At 30.3% G+C, this 7,474-nt stretch overlaps 1 long non-coding RNA gene across 1 annotated transcript; it reads right to left on the bottom strand.

The window, feature by feature from the left end:
• Window positions 1-789: 789 nt before the first annotated feature.
• Window positions 790-3,368, bottom strand: LOC105555796. Its single transcript, XR_001008516.1, has 5 exons — window positions 2,503-3,368; window positions 2,006-2,234; window positions 1,696-1,855; window positions 1,123-1,225; window positions 790-1,022 (listed from the first exon to the last, which is right to left on the bottom strand). It is a non-coding gene; the product is annotated as an uncharacterized LOC105555796 (long non-coding RNA).
• Between the last annotated feature and the right edge of the window lie 4,106 nt (window positions 3,369-7,474).

A 7,474-nucleotide genomic window follows, 5' to 3' on the forward strand; every position in this document is an offset into this window, starting at 1 on the left:
GATGGCAAACATCGTCCTGTGTTTCACAGTAATAGCATTCTTTTCATAGCAATTGCAACAACTACATTATTTTCAAATTCGACTTTACGTTCATAAATGAATTTGTTACAATTTAGTAACCAATTGTAATATTTTTTTGAAGCCATAACTCGGAATTATTCTGTTTTTCCTAGAAAACACAATAGAAATATAGAAAATAATTGAATAATTCTGATGAAAATTCATTCCAAACAGTTTCATAATATGCACCTTAATTGATAAGCACGTTTGAGGTCGCTTGAAGGTTAGAACTGTCTTTTAAACACAGATTTGCTGCTTCTTGCTATTTTTCATGTGCCATAGTTGCTGCTATAACAATTCTACGACAAAAGTAATCACGTGACCCTTTTTGTCGCTGAAACGGCCGGTTCGAGCGACACGTGAAAATGCACCTTCACGCGTGTCGCATGAAATTCGTGCAGCAGTGAACAGCGCCCCCTCGACGAGTGCCGCGGCTCGAGAAGCAACATGAATTTACGTGAATTGGCGTGCGGCGACTTGACCTCGATTACCTCAATCGATGATTGATTCAAATCGTGCAAATACCGGGGGCTCGAGCATAAATCTTTTCCTTAGCGTGAACTCGTGAGAAGTGTGAGAAATTTGATTGACGAATTCAATATTTGTCAATGAAATTTTTCACTATTCGCGAGTTCGCGCTAAAGGAAAGAATTCACGATCGAACCCCTGTACAGTGATGGACAGAATAGTAGCAACACTTTTTTAAAAATAAATTTAGGAATACGCCCACACAGTACAGAAAGATTGCAGAAAGATTGCAGAAATATTACCTTGCAAGATTGCAACGTTTCTGCAATGCAACTACCAATTATCTAGATGATATCTAGATACAATGTATGATAAAATTTCAAAACATTCTTATAAAAGTACAAGCAACATGACAAGACTATTTTTCTTGTTCGTCGTCGTCAGAACTTTCATTTGAGAAATCCGTTCTTAAATGTGTAACACAAACACGTTTTCTAAAACAAATAATTATTAATTATTTACCTTACACTTATAACATTAATTTAAAAACTTGCAAGTTGTTAACGAAAAACAAATTTCATTTCCTCTACTTACTTCTGCTCATTTTTTAATCGAGTTGATGAATTGTCAAGCCAAGCAGCTATAGCCATTTTTATTTGGTCCTCCGTAGCTGACGGCATGTGCATTTGTGCAGCTTCTGTAATGATAATATATATTTATATGAGTCTGTAAAAGTGAAAGATAGATGTGTTTTTCCCCAGTAGTGTTTTTATTTACTATGTTTATTTACTATATTAATTTAACATAACTAAATATCGATTTGAATTATGCCTATTGCTCAGACTAGTTGACTAACACTTGGTATGCAAATGGTAAGGAATTTTACACTATATATATTTCTGTTAACTTAACAATTTTTTCAGGTTGAATTTTTAAAGCAAAAAGGAGGTCCTGATGTGCGGTCTCATGTGTTTAATATTTTAAACACTACAATAAGTAATTCTGTTGCAACACAATATAGTTATAAGGGTCAAAAGAAAAAAAAAAGATTTGTAAATCTAATGTTCAACACCTGTATACTTTGAAATATTAAATAAAACGAAAACAATGTTGTAAAAAATTTCAATTTATAATCTAAAAAAGATTTATATATTAACAATTACTCACTATATATACAGGTGTTGAACATTAGATTTACAAATCTTTTTTTTCTCTTTTGACCCTTATAACTATATTGTGTTGCAACAGAATTACTTATTGTAGTGTTTAAAATATTAAACACATGAGACCGCACATCAGGACCTCCTTTTTGCTTTAAAAATTCAACCTGAAAAAATTGTTAAGTTAACAGAAATATATATAGTGTAAAATTCCTTACCATTTGCATACCAAGTGTTAGTCAACTAGTCTGAGCAATAGGCATAATTCAAATCGAACTTCACTCGGTGAGTTCGTTCGATTTATCAATTATACTTACAACTTCATCAAAAAACTTCTTTTTTTTAAACAAGCGTCAAACTGCTCTAGATCGTTCGTAGTTTTTATAATGAACGTTTCATATAATTTATCTTTTGTTCGGTTACTCAACTGGCAATGACTTGTTTCTGTAAGAGAAACTTTTTTCTCGAGATTCGTAATTTTAGTCATTATAATTTCGTTCTGTTTTACGATTTTATTTTGCTTTGTCAGAATAAGCCTCAATACAGCTGAAAAAGATAAATATGACATAAAGTGTTTCGTAAATATTTTGCGTTTTACGTGTAAGCGTATAAGTGCATAAGTACAATGTGTTTAATATTATTTTAGTTCTATTTTTATTTGTAAAAATAACAAAATATCTAAAAAATAATTGATTACTATTGAACTTCTATTTACGTTTAACGTGATAAATTAAAATTTCATTTTAAGTCGAATAAATTTAGAATGATGCTTTCTGTATCGTAAAATAATGAATATAATATATAAAATACCTACTTGACAAGTTATCTGCACTAAACGATCCTTTTTGTTGAGTATCAGTTTGTGAATTGTCGTTCCTATTTTTAGCACCATTATCCGTATTTTAGCACCACAATCCAAAGTGACAGTATTGCCCATGTCCCATATTTTCTATGCGCGTGGTTTTTGGTGTTCCCAAAAGTGTGCGAGGATCTTTAGGAAAATCTATTTTTACATGTTCATTTAAAATAGCTAACAATGATTTTAAGCTGTTGTGAGGTACTTTAAATTTCTTAGCCCAGTTTTTTATTTTTAATTTAAATTGTTTGCCAAGCAATTTTTCTGGATTTTCCATATCCTCGTCATATATATTAACATCACAGCTGCTGTATGCATCTATTTCAGAATTTAATTCGCTATCGCTGTATTGATACTCTGTATCGAAATCCATTGCAATATGTTCATTAAAATGTTCGTTGTGTACTTCCTGGGCATTTGAGAATTCTGTTTGACTGTCATTGTCTTTTGTTAAAAGAACATTATTTACTGTTTCTGTATAGATTTCCTCTTCGGGTCTAATTATAGCCGAGCTTTCGTGTGATTGAAACACAATAGAAGATATTTCTTCTAGTTCTCGAATCGTTTGTTTTTTTGCGCAACGAAATAACTCAGATTTACTAATATTTTCCTCAGGTCTTCTACGTCGCGGCATTGTAATCTTAATCAGCTTATTATGAAGAGTAAAAGTGTTTCCATAAGAATTCAAAGTACCTGCATATATAAAAATAACCACTGGTTTTTAAATAGTGTAACTACAATTATGCATGTTAGCAAATCAAGGAAATATACAGGGTATACTAAAATCACCGGATATCCTTTTAATCGCAGATTCCTTAAAAAATTTCAAGAGGAAAATTCTAATAAAAAATGTGGCTATGATAGTTTTTAAATAATAAGCGATTATATTTCACAAATGACAGGTCTGAGATTTCGCGCGCTCAGGCACGGCGATATGACGAGTGATAAAAGTGTTCCTATGTGTTTCGCGAGCGAGCGAGAACCAAAGTCACCGTTTAACGGGACAGAAAATATTTGGGAAGACGATGATCCGGTTATTTTGAAAACTTGAGGATAAAGAGAGGCAGGAGACTAGATTGAATCTAACCGAAAATTCGAAGTTCATTCAGAATATCGGAGATCAACTAAATCAAAGGATATCAGTCTGATCAAGATGCTCATCATAGTGAACCCCTCCCTTTTATTAATAAGACGTTACACAAAGTTAACAAAAGAAATGGTTAAAGATAACAAGAGGAACAATTAATTCGAGAATGAATCGTTAAGTCTGTTGTGAAAGTTGTCACTATGCTAAAAAGGGTGATATTCGTAGGAACACCTTTATCACTTGTCGTGTCGCCGTACCTGAGCGCGCGAAATCTCAGGCCTGTCATTTGTGAAATGTAATTGCTTATTATTTAAAAACTATTATAGCCTCGACATTTTTGTATTACAATTTTTGTCTTGAAAGTTTCTAAAGAATTTATGATTAAAAGGATATCCGGTGGTTTTAGTACACCCTGTATAAATATAAAAATGTCAATCTTTATTTCTCTTCTTTATAATTAACACAATCCTTACTTTTAATTTTTTATAATATAATCTTTATTTAGAAAATCTTTATAATAAACAGACATGCGGCTTAAGGGGGCGACACCTAAATGACGGATCGAAAAATTGACTTGTCTTTAGTTTGTAGCTGTGTTGCTAATAATTTACTATAAAATTTCAATATGGTAGGAAATAAAAATACATATTTTAAACAGTAGATTAAGACAAAGAAAGTTAAGAAATATTAATTTTTGACTGAGATATAATATAATAAAAAACGTCGCACTCCTCTTTCTGCTAAAATTATGTCGCTATCGTTCGATCGTGGCTTTTTCGATATCTTAAACCATTCTTTTTTATGGTTAAAGAAAGAACAAAATTTTTACTGAAAACGCGTAAACTTAATTTTAGATGGCCGCCAATTTGTTGAAACTTATTATTTTTAAAAAAGCTCCGATCGAACGATAGCGACATCATTTAAGATTAAAATGACACCAAGATTATTTGTTTCAGATGTCTACAAATTAAGAAATCGTGTCAACCACGAAGAGTTTTTTCAAAGAAATGTTTTTTATTATATTATATCTCAGCCAAAAATTAATACATCTTACTTTCTTTGTCTTAATTTACTGCTTAAAATGTGTACTTTTATTTCCTACCATATTGAAATGTTATAGTAAGTTATTTACAGCATAGCTACACACACAAACTAAAAACAACTTTTCGATTCGTCAATTAGATAACCGAAAAAAACGAAATATACTCAGTGAGAAATGATTCGTCGATCGACGTCGAAACGACGTCGAATTGACGTCGATTCGACATCATTTCGACGTCGATCGACGAATCATTTCTCACTTGGTACATCACAAATTGTGATACACTATATACATATATTCACAATACATGTAGTATTTTTAACATACAATAAAATTACTTAATTATTTTATTACATTTCCAATAAAATATTACTTTCCATCGTTTCCAATGCACAATTAGCACTAGTTTTATTTTCATTTCTTTGAATGTATTCGTACAGTGTAAAGTATTAAATGATATGAAAATTACAGTCTTTAGGTTTAACTTTAAATATATGAAAACTGCATTGCAAAAATTTTTTATTACATGGAGATTAATGTATACCTGACAGCACAGTACGTGGCAAAGACGTCACTACGTCGTATCGACGTGCTTGCAACGTCCTTGCCATATCTGTGCAGACAGGATAATTATTATGAATAATATATTACAAATATACATTTTAAATATGTGAAATTCTTGTTTCATTGATATATCAAATACCGATATTGAAGACGACAGAAACGAACGGGATGCTGCAGATTCTGATGATTGTGACGTTTCAAATATTTCTGGTAACGAAGATATTCGCCTGAGAAAAGTACAACACGTAAAAAGACGCTTATTTACACAGAATAAATTGGTATCCGATTCTGATAATGGTAAGTAAACACTGTATATTTGCAATTAATACTAATTAAAAACTATTACTTTTGTACGTTTTCCCATATTGCGCTATCAACTATTTAAAAATAGTCTTTTACACATAGTCGTGACCTAAGATAAACCGAAATATAAAAAGACGAAATCCTACATTAATATACAATCGTATTGCATATTAGTTTCTGTTTCTTGTAACGATGCAATATAATTTGAAAATACTATAAGAAGTAATAATAATGCCACTATAACAAGTTGCAGCCAATCTACATTTTGTCATGTTCATATTACTTATTTTGTATTATACAATTATGTATAATACGAGTATTTGTAGCCAATGTTAATAAGTGTACAAACATAATTATTTGAAATATAATGCAAAGTATTGTAAAGATTACAGCTTATACCTTAGTATACATGTAAAAAAATAGTCTTTGTGGTCGCTACACTGTTATTCTATCTGTTAGTTAATGTTCTGTACCCATTCGTCTTCAGTTAGTGAAACTTTGGCAGCATATTTGTTACTAGGGACCAAGCATGCGTAGGAAGTTTTATTAGTCTCATTCGTAAGACAAATGAAATGATAAAAGGGTGTATTATTGTCTCATTGAATTACAAGTATTATCTATATAAGTAATATATTTCTAATAACATAATACACTTTTAGGAACATTGAATTATAAAAATGACGCTATTTTAAGAGAACCTAAACGTATACAAAAGAGAAAATTTGTTGATTATAACGAACAACGTAAGTGTTACGTTATTCCTATTGCATACCCGGGAAAAAAATTCTATATACCATATAATCGTGTATGATTATATATAAGTAGCCATATAAAGACAAATTTAAAATATAATATTATTAAATATATGATGATATATGGAAAATTTTTTCCCGGGTACAAATATTGTTTTTATGGATATTGTGAACAAATTGTTACATGTTATTACACAAGTGTTTCGATATGAAAAGAGTATTCTAATTATATTAACAGACGATGAGTATTCATTACATGTTTTCAAGACCATAAATATTTTCGAAAATAAGAATATGATAATACAATTATAAAGAGAATAATGTGTATTTTCTGAAAATAAAAAATTGCAAATTAATTACACTCTAACATAACATGCAATACAGGAAACAATAAAACTATTATCTCTGATGAATATTCTAATAATCAGCGGTTATGCAAAAAGAGAATACAATATTGAAGAACTAAAAACATAAAATAAAATGCACAAGGAGAGATTTATAATCAACGTCCTCCCATTATATTTTTAGCAAGTACAAGTAATGAAAGCGTGAGAAGACGTTTATTGGAAACGGAAAATAATCGGTATAGGGAGCAAAATACAATAGATGACAGCGATTCAAATGAAGACGAAATTGGTAATATTTTATACTTATAAGTATAATACTGCTATGTAATAACATATATACTTTTGACACCCCTCCCCCCTGTTACACATTCTTAGTAAATCCGTTAGGATACATTAACGTCACAAAAGAAATATTCTTCACTCGATTGTAAGATGTAATTGTAGTTTACTTTAAAACGTTTTTGCATATATGCATTCGTAACACGTTTTAAAGTCAAATAAATAACAATGTTAAGAATGCTGTTTATTTTTCAGTTGCAGTACAGTTAAATAATAAGCAAGTGAAAAGAAAACGGTTAAAGGATGCTTTGAACTTTGAAGATTCTTATGATATTCATAAGCGTTATGATAAAATATCAAATACAAGAGTAAGACATTTGTTTATTTATTTTCCTTATATGTAAAACTATTACATTGGCCTTCTCTACTGTGTGTACTACTTTTATTAATTATAGTAGCCTTGTTATTTTCAAAATATATATTTTTAACAGATATACTTAGGAGAAAACATATCGGTTGGTCAACTGTCTTGGGAAATGACAAAACTGCGTAAAAA

Source organism: Vollenhovia emeryi, unplaced genomic scaffold (genome assembly GCF_000949405.1).
Source record: "Vollenhovia emeryi isolate VEMERY1.0 unplaced genomic scaffold, V.emery_V1.0 DF940720.1, whole genome shotgun sequence".
NCBI classification, from domain to species: domain Eukaryota; kingdom Metazoa; phylum Arthropoda; class Insecta; order Hymenoptera; family Formicidae; genus Vollenhovia; species Vollenhovia emeryi.